Source organism: Canis lupus, chromosome X (genome assembly GCF_003254725.2).
Source record: "Canis lupus dingo isolate Sandy chromosome X, ASM325472v2, whole genome shotgun sequence".
NCBI classification, from domain to species: Eukaryota; Metazoa; Chordata; class Mammalia; order Carnivora; family Canidae; genus Canis; species Canis lupus.
In genome coordinates, this window is record NC_064281.1 from 121578307 (window position 1) to 121599219 (window position 20913).

At 41.0% G+C, this 20913-nt stretch overlaps 1 protein-coding gene across 1 annotated transcript in view; it reads left to right on the forward strand.

Moving 5' to 3' along the window:
- The first annotated feature begins 8600 nt into the window (after positions 1–8600).
- LOC112644143 (synaptonemal complex protein 3-like) overlaps positions 8601–20913 on the forward strand; it is a 161293-nt gene continuing 148980 nt past the window's right edge. Inside the window, exons 1-2 of the mRNA XM_049107216.1 lie at positions 8601–8802; positions 15795–15933. The gene's annotated coding sequence lies outside the window, so the exon portion shown is untranslated. The remainder of the gene's footprint in view (positions 8803–15794; positions 15934–20913) is intronic.

A 20913-nucleotide genomic window follows, 5' to 3' on the forward strand; every position in this document is an offset into this window, starting at 1 on the left:
TGTTCACTGTGCTAAGACTCTTCATTTTTGAATTTTCCACCAGCACAATTATTGATCATATTACCCAGCTGCTCAGAATAACTTAGTAAATTTTTTTCAGAAATAAGTAAAAAGTAAAATTTGGATGGAAATGAATCGGTAGGAGAGATGGATGGGATTTTTTTTTTCAATGAATTAATATTTTCATGGATAAGTATGAGGAGTGAGAATATGAGGCAGGATCATTTACCTTTTTTTAAATCCAAAGAATCAGATGAGACTAGCCACAGCAGTTGGAAAACAAAAAGAAATAAAAGGCATTCAAATTGGACAGGAAAGGGGCAGCCCGGGTGGCTCAGCGGTTTGGTGCTTCCTGCAGCCCACGGTGTGATCCTGGAGACCCAGGATCGAGTCCCGCGTGGGGCTTCCTGCATGGAGCCCATTTCTCCCTCTGCCTGTCTCTGTGCCTCTCTCTCTCTTGTCTCTCAGGAATAAAGTAATAAAATCTTTAAAAAAACAAATTGGAGAGGAAAAAGTAAAACTGTCACTATTTGCAGATGACATGATACTACTTGTATATAGAAAACCCTAAAGCCTCCACCCCAAAACTTTTAGAACAATGAATGAATTCAGTACAGTTGCAGGATACAAAATCAACATACAGAAATCTGTTGCACTTCTATACACTAATAACAAACTACCAGAAGGAGAAATTAAGAAAACAATCCTATTTACAATTGTGCCAAAAAGAATAAAATACCTAGGAATAAACTTACCCAGGGAGGTGAAAGTCCTGACCTCTGGAAACTATAAGACACTGCTGAAAGAAATTGAAGACAACTCAAACAAATGGAAACATATACCATGCTCATGGACTGGAAGAATTAATATTATTGAAATATCCATATCATCCAAAGCAATCTACAGATCCAAAGGAATCTCTATCAAAAATACCAATGGCTGTCTTCCACAGGGCTAAAACAGGGACCCTTAGGATTTGTATGGAATTACAAAATATCCCAAATATCCAAGGCAATCTTGAGGAAGAAGAAAACAGCTAGAGGTATTATGCCCCAAGATTTCAGGTTATACCACAGAGTTATAGTAATCAAAACAGTTTGGTCCTGGCACAAAAACAGAAACATAGTTCAGTAAAAACAGAATAGAGAGCCCAGGAATGAACTCATATTTGTATGGCTCAAAAAGCCTACGGCATAGGAGTCAAGAATATACAATGGGGGAAAACACAGTCCCTTCAATAAATGGTGTTTGGAAAACTGGACAACTACATGCAAAAAATAAAACTGGACCATTTTCTTACACCATATACAAAAATAAACTCAAAATGGATTAAAGGCTTAAATGTAAGACCTGAAACCATAAAAATCCTGGGAGTACAGGCAGTAAGCTCTGTTGGTCTGACATTGCTCCTAGTGATGGATTTTTTTGGATCTGTCTCCTCAGGAAAGGGCAACAAAAATAAACAAACTGGGACTAATCAGACTAAAAAGGCTTTGCACAGCAAAGGAAACCACTAACACAACAAAAAGACAATCGGCTGAAGGGGAGAGAATGTATTTACAATTGATATATGAGAAGGAGTGAAAATCAAATATATAAAGAAGCCATAAACTCAATATCCCCTACCAGTCCCCCCAAAACCCTAAGCTGATGAAAAATGGGCAGAGGACCTAAGTAGACATTTTTCCAAAGAAGACATGTGGATGGCCAACAGGCCCATGAAAAGATGCTTGACATCACTCATCATCAGTGAGTAAATCAAAATTACAGTGAGATAACATCTCACACTTGTCAGGATGACTACTGTCAAAAAGACAAAAACTAACCTGTATTACCGAGGAGTGGTGAAAAGGGCACTCTTGTGCATTGTTTTTTTTTTTTTTTTTTTTTTTTTGGTTTGGGTTTTTTGTTTTGTTTTGGGTGGGGATTTTTTGGAGTTTGGGGGAAAACTTTTTGTTTTAATTTTTTATTAGAGTATAGTTGATATGCAAAGTTATATTAGTTTCAGGTGTACAACATAGAGATTCAACTTCTCTATCCCTTACACTATACTCACCACAGGTGTAGCTACTATCTGTCACTGAACAGTGCTATTACAATATCATTGACCATATTCCCTATGCTGTACCTTTTATTCTTGTGGCATATTCATTCCACAACTGGAAGTCTATCTCCCGCATCCTTTCACTCATTTTACCGAACCCCCCATCAACCCCCAGCAACCTTCATTTTGTTCTCTGTATTTGCAGGTCTGATTCTGATGATTGCTTGTTTATTAATTTTTTTGTGTTTTAGATTCCACACATGAGTGAAATCATATGGTATTTGTCTTTCTCAGTCTGACTAATTTCACTTAACAAAATATCTTCCAGGTCCATCCATGTTGTCACAAATGGCTGGATCTCATTCTTTTTTATTTTTTTTAATGTTCAGGATTTTATTTATTTACTTATTCATGAGAGAGAGAGAGAGAGAGAGAGAGAGAGGGAGGCAGAGGCAGAGGCAGAGGGAGAAGCAGGCTCCATGCAGGGAGCCTGACGCGGGACTCAATCCGGGGTCTCCAGGATCAGGCCCTGGGCTGAAGGTGGCGCTAAACCACTGAGCCACCTGGGCTGCCCCTCTCATTCTTTTATAATGGCTGTGCAATATTCCATTGCGTGTGTGTGTATGTACCCCACATCTTCCTTATCAATTCTTCTTTTAATGGACACTTAGGTTGCTTCCATATGTTGGCTACTGTAAATAATGTTGCAATAAACACAGGGGAGCACATATCTTTTCAAGTTAGTGCTTTCTTTGTCCTCAGTTAAATATCCAGTAGTGGATTATTGGATTATATGGTAGTTCTATTTTTAATACCATTGTGCACTGTTGGTAGGAATGTAAATTGGTGCAGCCACTATGGAAAACATTTTGGAGGTTCCCCAAATAACTAAAAATAGAAATATATATGATCCAATAATTCCCTTTCTAGGTATTTATCAAAAAGTAGAAAATAAAAAAGCAAATTTATTTATTTTTAAAGATGTTATTTATTTACTCATGAGAGACACAGAGAGAGAGAGAGGCAGAGACACAGGTAGAGGAAGAAGCAGGATCCATACAGGGAGCCCAGCGTGGGACTTGATTCCAGGTCTCCAGGATCACACCCTGGGCTGAAGGCGGTGCTAAACTGCCGAGCTACCTGCGCTGCCCTAAAAAAGCAAATTTAAAAAAGAATATGCACCCCTGTGTTCATCACAGCATTATTTACAATAGCTGAGATATGGAAGCAACCTAAATGTCCATCGATAGATAAATGGGTAAAGAATATGTGGTGTAAACTGTGGAAGGAGCCTCGGTGTCCATCAAAAGATAAATGGATAGAGAAGATGTGGTATACGTATACAATGGAATATTCCTCAGCCATTAGAAACGACAAATACCCACCATTTGCTTCGACGTGGATGGAACTGGCGGGTATTATGCTAAGTGAAATAAGTCAATCGGAGAAGGACAAACATTATATGGTCTCATTCATTTGGGGAATATAAAAAATAGTGAAAGGGAATAAAGGGGAAAGGAGAAAAAATGAGTGGGAGATATCGGAAAGGGAGACAGAACATGAGAGACTCCTAACTCTGGGAAAGGAACAAGGGGTGGTAGAAAGGGAGGTGGGTGGGGTGTGGGGGGTGACTGGGTGATGGGGACTGAGGGGGACACTTGATGGGATGAGCACTGGGTGTTATGCTATATGTTGGCCAATTGAACACCCATAAAAAAATAAATAAATAAAGAATATGTGGTGTATATACAATGAAATATTATTCAGCCACACAGAAAAAGGACATCTTGCCCTTTGTAACAACATGGATGGACCTAGAGGGTATCATGCTAAGTGAAATAAACCAGACAAAGACAAATACCATGGGACTTTACTTACATGTGGAATCTAAAAACAAACAAACAAACAAACAAACAAACAAATAAACGAAACAAAATGGAAACAGACTCACAGATACAGAGAACAAAAGGATGGTTGCCAGACGGGGAGAGATATGGATGAGATAGGTGAAGAGGATTAAGAAGTAAAAACTTCCTAAAAAAGAAAAAAAAGAAGTAAAAACTTCCTGTTATGAAATAAATAAGACACAGGGATGTAATGTACAGCATAGAGAATATAGTCAATAATATTGTAATGACTTAAAAAATATTGTAAGGACTTTGTACGGTGACAGATGGTAATGAGACTTACCATGGTGACCATTTTGTAATTATATGAATGTCCAATCACTGTCTTACTGATATGATATTATATGTCAATTATTCTCCAATTTAAAAACCTCAAAAATTCAAAGGAAAAAAAGAAGAAGCGGGTGGGAGCAAAAGCAGATTTAATGTAGTATGTCATCTCATTCTTTGAATTCCTTCCATGAGGTTAACCCACAATCACACAACAATCTCTCATTTAAAATTGTTTTTAAGGATCTATCAATCAGCTGACAACTCTATTAAGTCCTTTTGGAAACTACCTGGCCTGAAAAAGGATGGATCCTCCACTCATTAGAGTCCTTTGTTTCACAATTTCTGAGAAACATATCAAAAAGCCTTTGCAAGGGGTGGTAGAAATGGAGGTGGGCGGCGGGGGTGTGTGTGTGACTGGGTGACGGGCACTGAGGGGGGGCACTTGATGGGATGAGCACTGGGTGTTATGCTATATGTTGGCAAATTGAACTCCAATAAAAATAAATAAATATTAAAAAAATAAAATATGCTAAAAAAAGCCTTTGCAAAGACGTAGCTATAAATTCTATCTCTTTTTCTTTCAGTTAGAACTACTCTTTCATTTGATTTGCTTGGAAAAGTCCAGGTATACTGAGAATTGATTTAAATATATGCTTTGCCAATAATTAGTTCTTGATGAAAATTATTTTGCCAATAATTAGTTCCTTATAAAAATGATAAAAAGGATAAAAATATCTTATGCATGTTTTCTACATATTGTTGCTAAAACTTTAAAGTTGCAGATCTAGCTCATTCAGTGTATGGGAAATATATGCCCTGGAACTTTACTGGAAAAGGCCTTTATCATTGTCACACCAATGAAGCACATTGGCCTTAATTTCTGTCAGATCAGTATGACTCTTTCTCTTTCCAAATTAAATAATTGTGCTAATATGCAGTTGGAATAATATTTTTTAAAGATTTTATTTGTATATTTGAGAGAGAGAGATCACAAGAGAGAGCATGAGAGAGAGCATAAGCAGGCAGGGAGGGGCAGAGGCAGAGGCAGAAGTAGAGGTAGAGGGAGAAGCAGACTCCCCGCTAAGTAGGGAGCCTAATGTGGGTCTCCATCACAGGACCTGGGGATCATGACGTGAGCTGAAAGCAGATGTTTAACTGACTGAGCCACCCAGATGCCCCTGGAAGAATATTTTTTAAACTACTAAGAAATACATGATAGGATACTTCTTTGAATAAGCATATTACTGAAGTCTTCGATATTGAGCTTTAAATGATATAGATCATTTATATGATATTTTATCCATCTTCTAATCAATTGCAAAACTTGTTAAAAAGGCTATTTATCATCATTGAGTGTATTATAAACCTATGTGATATGTACCTAAAATTTTATGTTATCAAATAAGGCATTATAACGGGGAAAGCATGACATGCATCCATGTTTTTCACTCCAGCGATCTTTCAGGAATAAATAAATCACAATCATGTAAACCTCAGAAATAAGTTCATTAATTTTATTAGGTATTATGGTCAACTCTTTGTCATGTCATGAAGAACGATAAATGGTGGCATCTGTGTGGCTCAGTCAGTTAAGCACCTAACTGTTGATTTCTGCTCAGGTGGTGATCTCAGGGTTGTGAGATCGAGCCCCAGTGGGGCTCCATGCTCACTGTTAGTCTACTTGAGATTCTTTCTCTCCCTCTCCCTCTGCCCCTCCCCTGCTCATGCTCTTCTATAAATAAATAAATATATAAATAAATAAATAAGACAGAGAAATGGATATACTGCTAAAAATTGTCTTGTAGCTGGCCTTTTGTTTATTTAAAAGAGGTGGAAGACATAAAATATTTTGTAAGATGAACTAAGGTAATGATAATTGGAATACTTATTGATTTAATTTGTACTAAATAGTTTTAACTATTTTAAGAAGCTAATTTATCTCAAAGAATCTTGCAAACTTTTAATTTGTTGGTATCATTCAGTGCATCTCCGATACATGGTATCATCAGAAAATATTGTTGGTATCATTCATCATCATCCATGCATCTCCGATACATGGTATCATCAGAAAATACTCCAGATATAAAATAAAATAATAAAATAGTCCAGATAATCTGAAAATGTTTATTATTCTAACCTGATTAAGTTATTTTATGTGATTTTCTCTTGCAGGCTCAAGCATCAAGAATAATTGGCAAAGACAATTATTATGGGGAAAATGTAGGAGTCTGTTTTTCAGAAAATATAAATTATATAATAATATTGTGGCGCATTAGGTGTCAAATCATGCGTATGGCCCATTGTACAGTAATATATGAAATCATAATGTCTCAACGCAGCCTAAGATACTGATGTTTTGGAACCATGCATCATTCCCAGCAGAAATTAGTGTGTGTACGATAGGATATTTCAAGTCCTAAAGAATTGATGATTTGATTATCTCACTGATGGAGGGTTTTTCCAAACTAATAATTGGTGGTGTTCCTGTATTTTGCCCGCCCACTGAGATTTTTATTTTTATTTTTTTTAATTTATTTTTTATTGGTGTTCAATTTACTAACATACAGAATAACCCTCAGTGCCCGTCACCCATTCACTCCCACCCCCCGCCCTCCTCCCCTTCTACCACCCCTAGCTCGTTTCCCAGAGTTAGCAGTCTTTACGTTCTGTCTCCCTTTCTGATATTTCCCACACATTTCTTCTCCCTTCCCTTCTATTCCCTTTCACTATTATTTATATTCCCCAAATGAATGAGAACATATAATGTTTGTCCTTCTCCGACTGACTTACTTCACTCAGCATAATACCCTCCAGTTCCATCCACGTTGAAGCAAATGGTGGGTATTTGTCATTTCTAATAGCTGAGTAATATTCCATTGTATACATAAACCACGTCTTCTTTATCCATTCATCTTTCGTTGGATACCGAGGCTCCTTCCACAGTTTGGCTATCGTGGCCATTGCTGCTATAAACATCGGGGCCACTGAGATTTTTAAATCCTGGGAAAGTACACTTCAGTTATCGGCATGAATATTTCAAGATGAATAATGAATATGCTTTCCTTTGTAACTTTCATGAAAGTGATTGTGGAGGGGGATCCCTGGGTGGCTCAGCGGTTTGGCGCCTGCCTTTGGCCCAGGGTGCGATCCTGGAGACCTGGGATCGAGTCCCACTTCGGGCTCCTGGCATGGAGCCTGCTTCTCCCTCCTCCTGTGTTTCTGTCTCTCTCTCTCTCTCTCTCTCTATGTCTATCATAAATAAGTAAATAAATAAATAAATCTTTTAAAAATAAGAAAAAAAAAAGAAAGAAAGTGATTGTGGAGATGGACATGCACCAACAAAGTGTCAAGTTTTAAGCACCCGAATGTGAAAATTGAACATAGCCTTTCCCACCTAACCCTTGGAAAGTGTGCACATCCCAAGAAGCACACAGACCCCTTTTTTTGTAGACCCCTCAGGTGGACGGACTATGGTGGTATTTAGGCAAGTGGAGAAAAGTAAATGAATTTGATAGTTTGAAGGTAGAATGAACATAATTTTTCATTGCATTGCATAGTGTTTGGGAGATTATTCATGTAACTGGTATTTGCCCTTCACCTTTGCCTGGCTAAATTTTATTGTTCCTTACAGCAGTGCTTTGATACATGCAGGTGGTCTATAGACCCAGAGCCGACGGTATCTGTGGAGTCGAGGCCTGGGTGTCTCAGGCATTTCTCTGGTTGAAAGTCTCCTATGGGATCCCATCTCTAGTGTTGCTGTGGGCTAGGGATTAGCTACTGTTTTTAGTAACTTCCTATATCCTTGCACGAGGACTCAACTGCTCAGCAACTGATTAACTCCTCGAGGGCAGGGCCCATACCTGTCTGGGTTCTCTGCACTCCTGAGCCTGGGATAGTATCTGACTCATGCAAGGCAGTCAACCCATAGCTGTGGCGGAAGTTAATCTTCACGACCTCACTCTGTCCCCTGTAGTCTGCTGGTACACCAAGTGCTTGTCCTGTAATTACACTGGCGCCTTCTCTGTCTGGACGCCCATGGCTGCAGGTGTGCTAGCAGGCAGCTGGGCCTAGGGAGCTGGTGGGTGCTAGCTCAGGACGGAGGTCCTGGTCCTTGAGTTCCTTGGGGCTGACGCAGCTGCCAAGGTAGCGACCTCCTCTCTAGCCACTTGTGGAAGGACGGTGCCCGGTAGACCCCGCCTGTGTCTGGGCTGCGGACTACAACTCCCAGGATCCTTAGGGAAGGCTGGAGTACCTCCTTGCGCCCTCAGGGGCCAGGGGTAGCTAATAGCCCTCTCTGAGGAGCGTGCAACAGATAGGCTTGGACTCCGAAGACGCGATGGCGGGCCCTGGAGGAGCTGGGGGGGGGGGGGGGGGGGAGGGGCGGCGGTGGCTGTAGAGCGCAAGCGCCCTGTGTGCCTGTTGCCGGCTTGGCGACCTTTCTGAGCCTGCGGCCTCACAGTTGTCGAGTGACTCAGGTGGCCTGTGAGACTGAGTTGCCGTGGTGACGGCCGTGCGTGGCCGCGCGTGACAGTTAGATGAGAGCTTGCTGGAGGAGATCGGCGATGCTGAGCGCCGGAGGTAAGCTGGTGCACGGGCTGCCTGCACTGCCCCCGGGGGCGCCCCTCTACCACAGTGCTGGGAACCTAAAGCGCTCAGTGTGGGAGTCCACACTCCAGATGGGAAGGAAAAGTGATGTGAAGGAACCAACTCAGATAGTGCGGGCAGAGAGGCGAGCCCCTCAGTCTACGGATGAAGGAGGGGGGCCAGCTCTTCCCCAGAATGAGGGAAGAGAAAACCGATGCTTGGGGTGGGGAGGTGTGGGAGGACTGCAGGACTGGATGTTTGGTGCAGAGAAGGCATCCGTAGCCTTGGAGATGTCAGGCCACCACCATCCCCTAGGGGGCAGCGCTGTCCAATAGAAACACAATGTGAGCTGCCTGTGTGCTGTATTAGAAGTTAAAAGAAACTGGTGAAATTAACTTTAATAACGTGTTTTACTTAACCCACCATATCCAAAAGTATTATTTCAGCATGTGATCAATATAAGAAGTTAGCGACGAGATATCTTACATTCTTTTTTCCTTCACCAACTCTTCAAAATCCAATGTGTATTTGACCCGTACAGCACATCTCAAGTCATACTCAGCACACAGACGCATTTGACTGCATGGCTGCCCCCACTGGACAGCGCAGCCCAGAGTGTTCTCTGGGCTGCCCCTTCAATGGGGCAGGGTATACAGGAGTAGCTCAGATGTCACCTGCTGCCTGGTGTAAACCCTGCCTTGCCAAGGTTTCTGCCACTTAGGCGTTAGGTCATTCCTTTTATTTCATTCTGGCGCCACTGAGCAAAGCACTGCCATGTCTCTTACCTAGTTTTGAACTTCAGTGCCTGTAAGGCAGGTAGGGGGTAGGTGATAACACTGTTTCACAGGGGAGTAGTAGTACCCAATCAATTTTTACCTTAGATTTCTTCAGGACAGGGCCAGAGTTTCTCACAGTTTCTTCCTCCTCCTCCAGCAGTACCTTCCTAGGACCCTGTTCTTACCCAGAAGCATAACCCAGAAAAATAGGGAAAGATTAGGTTCCTGACAGGATATTTAGATGTGAGCTTGCATTTCTTTTTCCTCTCTGAAAGGCTTCCTCAATTCTTAGGTAGAGAGTGTATCATCCTTTCTGCCCTGCAGTGTCTCTGCTAAGCCAGTGGCCGCCAAGAGGTTGAGCTTCAAACTCCTCACAGATTGCCCATCTTGAAAGAAGATGGAGTCCATAGGACACCCTTCTGCAGTTCTCTCCTCTCCACCCACCATTTGATCATTCACTACACCTTTGACATCTACTCTGTGCCTCAGAGTTCTCTGTTATGCCACATGTGAGACCCAGTCCTGGGTGTGAAGGAAATTAGGGCCTGTTGGGGGAGAGAAAACAGGACAAGATCTGAATATGCAATGATGAAATATTAAGAAACTGCATGATTAACCACTCATATCGCAAGTTTAAATAAGAAGTAGTATGGGAAACAAAAGAAGGAGAAATTTAAGCTGCCTTTGGAGATGTAGAAATGATAGTTTCTAAGCTAGATAATACTATGACAAATGCTCAGGAGAAGAAATGAACAGTTTTTTCTTTCTTCTTTTTTTTTTTTTCTTTAAAGATTGTATTTATTTATTCATGACAGACACACAGAGAGAGGCAGAGACATAGGCAGAAGGAGAAGCAGGTTCCCTGTGGGAGAAGCTGATGTGGGACTCGATCCCAGGACCCTGGGATCACAACCCGAGCCAAAGGCAGATGCTCAACCACTGAGCCACCCAGGTACCCTCTGAACAGTTTTTTTTTCAAGAACTAGTGAGAAGACAGGCTAGAATAGAAGGTATGTCAGAGTATAAATTGATGTTTATACATAAGAATAGACCCAGATGGTGTTTATACTCTTTTTTAAAAATTATATATCTCAAAAATTACCATTCTAGCCATTTTTAAGTGTACAGCTCAGTGGCATTAAGCTGTATGTTGCCAAATTGAACACCAATAAAAAATAAATTTATTATTAAAAAAACAAATATACTGAAAAAAAGAAGGGTTTCATTTTTTTTTAATTTATTTTTTATTGGTGTTCAATTTACTAACATACAGAATAACCCCCAGTGCCCGTCACCCATTCACTCCCACCCCCCGCCCTCCTCCCCTTCCACCACCCCTAGTTCGTTTCCCAGAGTTAGCAGTCTTTACGTTCTGTCTCCCTTTCTGATATTTCCCACACATTTCTTCCCCAAGAAGGGTTTCAAATATCTAATTTACATTACCTTACCAATGTGTAAAAGAAAAAAAAAAGCCTCCACTTTTTTTTTTATAAATTTATTTTTTATTGGTGTTCAATTTGCCAACATATAGAATAACACCCAGTGCTCATCCCATCAAGTGCCCCCCTCAGTGCCGGTCACCCAGTCACCCCCAACCCCCGCCCACCTCCCCTTCCCCACCCCTAGTTCATTTCCCAGAGTTAGGAGTCTCTCATGTTCTGTCTCCCTCCCTGATATTTCCCACTCAATTTTTCTCCTTTCCCCTTTATTCCCTTTCACTATTTTTTATATTCCCCAAATGAATGAGACCATATAATGTTTGTCCTTCTCCGATTGACTTATTTCACTCAGCATAATACCCTCCAGATCCATCCATGTCGAAGCAAATGGTGGGTATTTGTCGTTTTAATGGCTGAGGAATATTCCATTGTATACATAAACCACATCTTCCTTATCCATTCACCTTTCGATGGACACCGAGGCTCCTTCCACAGTTGGGCTATTGTGGACATTGCTGCTATAAACATGGGGTCCCGGTGTTTCATTGCATTTGTATCTTTGGGATAAATCCCCAGCAGTGCAATTGCTGGGTCCTAGGGCAGATCTATTTTTAACTCTTTGAAAAGCCTCCACTTTTTCCAGGACAGTTAAGTAGTCACTGATGGATTCCTGCAGGATTTCCTGTGATCCACTAAAAAGGCACAGCCAAAAAAAAAAAAAAAAAAAAAAAAGGCACAGCCTGGTCAGGCCTGTGCAGAGACCTAGAGGAAATGCTTAGTTTTTTGGTGCCAGATAGTTGTTTCACTGGATTGAAGAAAACAGGCAGAAGAGAGTTTAGTCTTTTACTGTATTACCCACAATAAAGAAGACCTTTAGTTACTGTGATTTTAGGTTGACCTTTAGGTCAATTTTCAAAGTGTCAAATTTTTTAAAGATTTTATTTATTTATGTAAGGGGAGCAGGGCAGAGGAAGAGAGAGAATCTCAAGCAGACTTTCTGCTGAACATGGAGCCAGATGCGTGACTCCATCCTAGGACCCTGAGATCACCTGACCTGAGCTGAAACCAAGAGTTGGACAATCAACCAACTGTGTTTGTGTTACCCAGGTGCCCCTCAAAGTAGCAAATTTTTAAACATTTCACATTGCATATAAATACACATCTACAAATCTAGTATCAGCGCAACTCTTTTCAAGACCAGAGAAGTGTCTTTTGGAGCAAAAAATAAACAGATTTCAAGTTTTGTTTATCTCCATTTCTTGTGTTGGGCATAGGAATTGCCACAAGGCTTTCAGACACTTTAAGATCTAAACAAGACTATTGCTTTCTGTAATTTAGGCCCATTTGTTAAACATGACTTATACACCTGAGACATAGAATTTGAGAAGCAGCTTAAAGGAATCCGTTTTGTCACAGATATGAGAATAAACAGGCATTAATTGCATTTTATGGACTAGTTGGAGCATAAACCTTTTTAGTCTTTATTGCCCCCATCATATAAAATTGTGGGTTTTGCATTTAGAATGTGACGTGGGACTCAAAGATGCAGCCTCTGGCAAAGCCAGCTCCTCTACACACTTCACTTTGAAAAATCTCTTCACTCTGGGAACACCAACATGCAGATTCTCTCCTGCCCTGTTGGCACAGGGCGTCAGTCACTGCAGTGCTTCAGTTATCTGAGCCAAGATCCCTGGCCTCTGGTTGCTTCTTAGGGAACTGTCGTATATTTTCATTCTCTTATTTATAAAAAATTGATTATAGAGTTTAATGATTGTTTTTTTTTTTTTTTTGGCATTTCAGGATCTTTCTGTATTGTCTTTTTTATTATTTATTTTTATACATTTATTTTTATTTTTTTCTTTTTATAAATTTATTTTTTATTGGTGTTCAATTTGCCAACATATAGAATAACACCCAGTGCTCATCCCATCAAGTACCCCCTTCAGTGCCCGTCACCCAGTCACCCCCACCCACCACCCACCTCCCTTTCTACCATCCCTAGTTTGTATTGTCTTTTATAAAGCTTGCTTTTATCATTTTACCTGTTTTTAAAGATTTATTTATTTGCTTATTTATGTATTTATGAGAGACACACAGAGAGAAGCAGAGACACAGACAGAGGGAGAAGCAGGCTCCTCACAGGGAGTCTGACATGGGACTCAATCCCTGGATCTGGGATCATGCCCTGAGTCGAAGGCAGTCACTCGACTGCTGAGCCACCCAGATGTCCCTATTATTTTATCTTTTTAAAAATTACTTGAAAAATTATAACAGTTGCCTTTTGAGACTTTAATCCTAATTCTTAAATTTGTTAAACTGGTCTTCAGATCACATTAAATAGATATGGGGTAGGGTATCTAGGAATCCATCAAACTAATTCCTTTTTAACTTCCAGTCAAGGGACGCCTGGGTGCCTCAGCAGCTGAGCGTCTGTCTGCCTTCGGCCTAGGGCATGATCCTGGAATCCTGGGATCGAGTCCCGAATCGAGGTCCCTTCATGGAGCCTGCTTCTCTCTCTGCCTGTGTCTCTGCCTCTCTCTGTGTCTCTCATGAACAAATAAATAAAATCTTAAAAATAACTTCCAGTCAGAAGAAATTGCTTTAACATTATTATAACAACATTAAGAAAAATAGAAGTCATCAGGAAAGCACCCATGATCTCAACATGATCTCTACTTTCATTTGTCTATGATCCCTTTCCGGTTGCTCAGAAATATACACAGGCACTTGTTAGCTCTGTCACTTACATGCTAGGGGCTAGGCAAGTTCTAGAACCACTCTGAATGTACTTCTGTTGTGAAAGGGTATAAGAGGTCTATACCTCACCGGGTTGTTGTGAAGGTTTCATGGCCTACCATATGTAACTTCTGACCATGGTGCTTAGCATGTGTAGATACTCAACAAATATTATTTTCCTTCCTGTTTCCTCTCATTCTCAGATATTTCTGCTATTCCCAAAGGAACATAAAGCTTCTTGGGAATTCACTACTCCCCTACCCCCAAGAATACAACCCTGGTAACTGCAGCAAAACCAGTGTGTTCTCAGGTAACAGCCATGTACCATTTCTAGATATCAGTGGCCATTCCAGGCACCAAGTATGATCACATTATCTCTCATCTAGGAGTTGTCTGACTTCCGTCCTTTTGCCTGTACTCCTAGAGTCATTGTGGTCCCTGACACCGCCCGCCACCCCTTACAGGCAGCAGTCTTGGTTGTGTCTTGAGCACAAGCCTCTTGCTCTTTCTAGCTGTTATGACACGGTTCAGGACATTCCCTCCTACTGTTAACTGAAAAATTGTCTCTTCCATAATGGTGTCTAGCCCACTGTGCTCTTTTGGTTAAATAATTAATTACCCCCAAAGCAGATTCTTTACCTTAATGCCTCCTGTCATTTGGTACACTATTGCTTGCTGTTTTTTTAATCAGTAAAAAATATGTTGTAGTGACACTAACATATTTCTTCTTGTAGAAGAAACTGTTTATAACTCTATTACTCAACAAGCCTTATCTCACATTTGTGCACTTCTTTCTAATCTTTGTCCATTTGTGTGTCTGTTTTTGTCATCAGGTCATCTTTTTCACTTATGCATGTAATTATGAGGTTCTAGATGTTTTAAATCCCCAAGGAGACAGTTGAGGGTGTTTTTTTTTTTTTAAGATTTACTTATTTATTTATTCATGATAGACAGAGAGAGGAGAGAGAGAGAGAGAGAGAGAGAGAGAGAGAGAGAGAGAGGCAGAGACACAGGCAGAGGGAAGAAGCAGGCTCCATGCCGGGAGCCCAACGCGGGACTTGATCCCGGGACTCCAGGATCGCGCCCTGAGCCAAAGGCAGGCGCTAAACCGCTGAGCCACCCAGGGATCCCCGAGGGTGTTTTTAAGATCAGATAGTAATTACCTTTGAGCTTGAATGTATTTGAAAGCAAGTACAAAAGCATTGGAAACCTAGAAGAGAATTAACATATGCATTCCAAGAACGGTGAGGAGGACTGTTTCCCTGGAGTATGGAGTCTATGTGGGCTGGAGTAGGAGGAGATGAGACCAGACAGGTACATCAGGCCCAGGTTGCCAAAGGCCTAGAATGTCATCGGAAGGAATGTAGTTTCTTCATCTGAGAAAGAATGCTTACAGAGGATTTTTAAAAAGAAGCGTGCCATACCTAGGTTTGCACTTTGAATGGCCACTCCAGTGTAGACAATGGAATGGTAGAACATGAGTTGAAGTGGCAAGAAATCCAGTTACAGGACAGTTGCAGTAATCCAGCAGAAGGCTTGGCAGTGGGGACCCCTCCCTGCAAAGCAGTGGCAGAACTGCTGTTGTAAGGACTTCTGATGCCATGGGCCAAAGGTGTGAAGTGTCCCATCCAAGTGTCACCCTCCCTTAAAGACCACCTCCTTCCTAAAGTCACTCTCAGTCATCCATCATCCCCACCCCCACTTCACTTCCTTCTCTGTTGCTCCAGCAGGCCATGTGTTCTCTACAATAAAACTCATCATTTGACTTTGCACTCAGGGCTTTTGTTCTCAGATTGTTTTAATTATTCACCTGACAGATATCTATTGAGGAGGCAGAGATCTGGGGCTGGAAGGGATTGGAATTGGGAGTCCTCATCATATACCGCGAGGGGCAAATTGAGCCAGTTCCTTGCTGCTGAATTTCCCATCTCCACCATGCCCAGCATGTAGGGACTTACTAGAATCTGCTTAAGCTCTTTTCTTCCTGATTAAATGACTGTCTCCTTGAGAGATATGTGTTTACTCTTTTTTGTAGTTTCCACGGAGTAAAGTACTTGGCTAGACACATACTAGGTCCTCGGTAGGCATCAGACTTGGAGCAGAGAGACCTTCCTGTCCATCTTCTTCTCTTCCTCTGGCACTACCAACTTCAGCCTTCCTAAAGGAAGTTCAGGGTAAGTAGGAATGGTTTGGATCTTTTTGGAGTCTGTGATATTCACAGATGTGCCCTCAGACTTCTGCCAGGAGGGTAGGAGTGAGCTGGACCCTTCTGATAGGGATGTAGGTAAGGAAGGGACACTGGTGAAGTATAGGACCCTGGTCTCCCTGTGTAAGTACAGCATTCCTTCTGTGGATCCTATGAGCTAGGACTGGAGAGCCAGGGCTCAGATTTGTGTTTTCTTGGGAGCCAGAAACTGATAGTTTCTGTTTCTCTTTCCTTCTGCAAGCCCAGTGGCAAATGGAGTTATTGATAAACTTCCTTATGCTGCTTCAGGTTTTGGTCTCTCTGTCCTCTGATCCTCGATGTCAGACTCCTCTGGAGATGACCAGATTTCCATTCTTTCTGGGAAGGCAAAGCCAGTTGTTCATTGTAGCGGAGTTTCCCACTCCTGCTCCCACACACATCCTCCTTTCTTTCCTCCAGTCCTTCTTTTTTTTTTTTTTTTCCTCCTGTCCTTCTTAGAAGTCAGATTGGGCCCTGTGAAGATATTCTTGTACCACTCTGTGGGGTATCCTAGAGTACCTTTTCCTCCTGAAGGCCAAGTGATTGGAATGGATCTCTGGGATGCCATTGTGTCCCCACAACAAATAGCCATCCTCTTTATTTTTCAAAAATCAGAGATTCCAATTTCCAAACTACATAATTTCCAAGTTACAGCCAGCAGAGGAACTATGGATGCTGAAAAGAGTAGTGCCATGAGGCTTCTGTGCAGGTGATTGAGTGAAAGCCAGATAAGTTGATACGCTTATGGTCAGCAAAAGAGTACAATGGCCCTTTTCAATTTCTGGTAGTGTGAGAAGTTTTATGTTTATTTTTATACCCCATGGGAGGTACTCATACCCAATCCATTCATAGAAAGTGAAAACTAAGCATTTGGAGCCCCTGAATTGAAATAGAGTTTGCAATTTTAGTTCTGAGAAGAAAAATGAACATTTTAAGAATTCTAAATGTTGTATGGTGTTTTTTTTTTTTTTTTTTTTTTTGTCTGCTCACCTACTCACATTTAGCATTCATAATTATCTGGGAGATATTCCCAATTGCGTTCTCCCTCACTGGATAGTTACATTCCAGTCAGAAGAACAGCATGCTTAATAATGGCAACTTGGCCCCAAAGAAAGGGGTGGGAGGAGGGTGACAAAAGGAACTATTTGTTGTGGATTTTTAAAAGACATTCATTCATTTCACAAAAAATTTTTTTTACACAATCAGATTTGCCTATGACAAAGATAATACATGCTCATTCTAGAAACTAAAAAAATAGAGACATAAAGAAGAAAACATAAATGTCTTCAAACCCTACCTCCCAGAGACAATCACTATCAATCTTTATATATTCTTCTGATCCCTTTCTTTCTGTACAACTACAGAACGGTATTGTGCCTTCAATAATGTGCTGTGCACAGCTTTCTGTGCCAGTGCATATATAGATGTAGATGGAGATTCATCCCATTTAATGGCTGCATAGCATTCCACTTTACCAGCATGTCATAATCTATCTACCCCAATCCACAATTGATAACAAAGTTGTTTCCAAGTTTACATTATTCTGTGCAACACCAAAATTAAACAAACTTATACCACATATTTTCAGACTTGTCAGTCTAGGTCCTGTGGATAAATTCCTTGCAGTGGTATTAATGGAGCAAGTGGTGGAGTTCAAGTCATCTAAAATATGTTCTTTCCTTTAAACTCAAAACAATCCTGGATCATTGCTAACCAAATGCAAAATCTACTTGAATTGATCTTAAAAAATTAATTGACAACATTTTCTAAACAGTTCCCCAGGCCTGTGATGAAGATTGATGATGCTGGGATGTGGGGGTTCTCTTTAACTTCCTAATTTTCACCCAAGTCTCTACTTTCTTGTTTTTACTTCTTCTGGGCCTCCCTGACAGATCAATGACTTCCTCCATGTTAGAACTGAGCCCCTTAGTATTCACTATTTGTATTTCAGGCCATCTCAAATCAGTATGTGGGTAATGGCAACAAATAATAACAAACACTTGTAGAGCATTTCCAGTGTGCCAGGCATGCAGTTCTATATACTTTTCTATAACGTAGTTCATGGTCCAGAAAGCCTTAGGTAGTAGTTGCCCTCATATTCATTTCACTGATGAGGAAATGGCGGCCCTGAAAGCCTAATTGGTCCAAATTCACACAGAAAATATGTGGTTGAGCCAGGAGTTAAGACCTGTACAGTTGGCTTGAGACATTTATGGGTGCATCTAAGCCAATGTGCCTTCCCTTTCCAGTTCACAAAGGTGTTAGACACAAGTGCTCCATGTTCTAGCTAGCCAACTTCTGTAAGCAGCCAGAGGTATCTCCTCCTCCCCCACCATCTCAGTTGAATTCAGATGTGGCAGTGACCTGTGCTCACTTGATAGGACATATGCCTCTTCTTGTGTGTGAATGAACCCTCCAGGGCTGATATATGATCCTGCTTTCTACATCTCTTTCCCCTCCCCATTGTTCAAGGCCAAGTTCAACCCCACTCATGCCAGAACAAAACTCACTTCTGGTTCTGTGTTCAAGCCAGTGGGCAATTTTGCATAGGAGCTCGATTCTTTCATGCAGTTCTAAGCTTCAGGGCTGGAAGAAACTGGGATTTCTCCCCTTCTAGTTTGTAAATGATGTCTTCTATTGGCAGAGTTTCTTAATCTTGCTTTAATCATAAAAGTGTGATGTGCTGGTTGCATAAAAAGATTTAACAGGCAGAAAAATATAAAGAAGCAAACAAAATCACTTGTTAGAGAAAAGCACTATTGATGTTTTGGTGTATTTCCTACCATTTTTTAAATGTACACATGTAAGTATGTATGTACTTAAAGTTATGCATCATAATTATAAACAGATTATGGTCATGTACTTGTATACTGATTTTTAAAAAAGATTGTATTTATTTATTTGAAAGAGAGAGAGAGAGAGAACACCAACAAGGGAGTGGGGAGAGGAAGAAGCAGACTCCCCGCTGATGGGGGTGGGTGGGTGCTCCATTCCAGGTCCCTGGGATCATGACCTAAGTTGAAGGCAGATGCTTAACTGCCTGACCCACCCAAGTGCCGCTAGTATACTGATTTTTGTTTATTTATTATTGATTATTTATTTATTTGGCCTTTAAATATTTGTTTGATTTTATATCATACCCACTTTTACAAGTCATTAAAAATTCTTTAAAATCATGATCTTCAAAGGCTGAGTATTTCATCATCTAGATATAATTTATTTATTCATTCCTCTGTCATGGGAAACTTTAATTTTTCCCTTTTTACAGTGATTACTCACACTGTTTTGAGCATCCTTGCATTTAGATGTATCTCTACAGCTCTGTTTTTTTTTCTCCTCTAGAATAACTAGAACAGGAATTTTCAAGATACTTGATTTGTGCTTTGAATTGCTTATCAAAACGCTTTCCAGTTTATATTCTTGTAGTGGTATGTGAGAATGTGTATGTCACCACACCCTGCCAGCATGTATTAGAGTTTTAAAAAATCCCTGCCAGCTTGAAGAGGGCAAAATAGTTTTATTTTGGAACTTTTTTCAGGTGTTTATTGGGCACTTCTTGCTTTATTCCCCTGTTCCCCCAGGTTCCCCTTTAATGACAGGGGATATGGGGAACCATAGACCCTTAACCTGAACATCTAGACTTGTTCACTCCTAGTTTCCTCTTTGAAGTGTGCCCTTCTACTTGCACTCTGGAGCCCATCCTAATACCTCCTTGTACTCTTGGTATTAGGATGGGCTCCAGAGTGTAATAATAATTATGGAGGCAAGAGTACAAGGAGGTATTAGGATGGGCTCCAGGGTACAATTATTACATATATAATGTAATAATTATGGGGGCAAGTAACTTCAGAAACTTCATCCTTTGCTCCTGAAGTCATGCCTGCTCTGTCTTCCATTATTTTTTCTTTATTATTGTTTATTGGAGTTCAATTTGCCAACATAAACCATAACACCCAGTGCTCATCCCGCCAAGGGCCCCCCTCAGTGCCCGTCACCCAGTCACCCCAACCCCCCACCCACCTCCCCTTCCATTATCCCTTGTTCATTTCCCAGAGTTAGGTGTCTCTCATGTTTTGTCACCCTCACTGATATTTTCACTCATTTTCTCTCCTTTCCCTTTTATTCCCTTTCACTATTTTTTATACTCCCCAAATGAATGAGACCATATAATGTTTGTCCTTCTCCAATTGACTTATTTCACTCAGCATAATACCCTCCAGTTCCATCCATGTCGAGGCAAATGGTGGGTATTTGTCGTTTCTAATGTCTGCCTTCCATTAAAATCAGAACTTCGGGGATCCCTGGGTGGCACAGCGGTTTGGCGCCTGCCTTTGGCCCAGGGCGCGATCCTGGAGACCCGGGATCGAATCCCACATCGGGCTCCCGGTGCATGGAGCCTGCTTCTCCCTCTGCCTGTGTCTCTGCCTCTCTCTCTCTCTCTGTGACTATCATAAATAAATAAAAATTTAAAAAAAAGAATCTTTAAAAAAACAAATAAATAAAATCAGAACTTCATGCTCACTCCTATTACCTTTTCTAATATGAAGTATGTCTGTGTAATTTGTGAAATTCCTCTTGTGTACTCAGTGTGTGACCTCTACCCCTTAAGGAGATGAGATCTATACTGGCTGGCTCTCACCATTGTTCTCTTGTGCCTCTCTGCCATGTTGGATAGTGCTGATTTTCTTAAAAACACTTGCTTTGTCACATTGTGCCACATTTTCTATAACTTTGCCTACTTCTGGGACTCTTCTAAATGTTCCTTGGTTCCTTTCCCTTTACCAACTGTGCCTTGCACACAGCTGCTATTCACTTGGTTTACTTTAGAAGACACATAGACCTTTTTAGTGATTGCCTTGTAGTAATTGAATGTTGTCATCGATGGGGGAAACAGTAAATTCTGAGAGTGGTGGCCCTCAGGGTTGTAAGT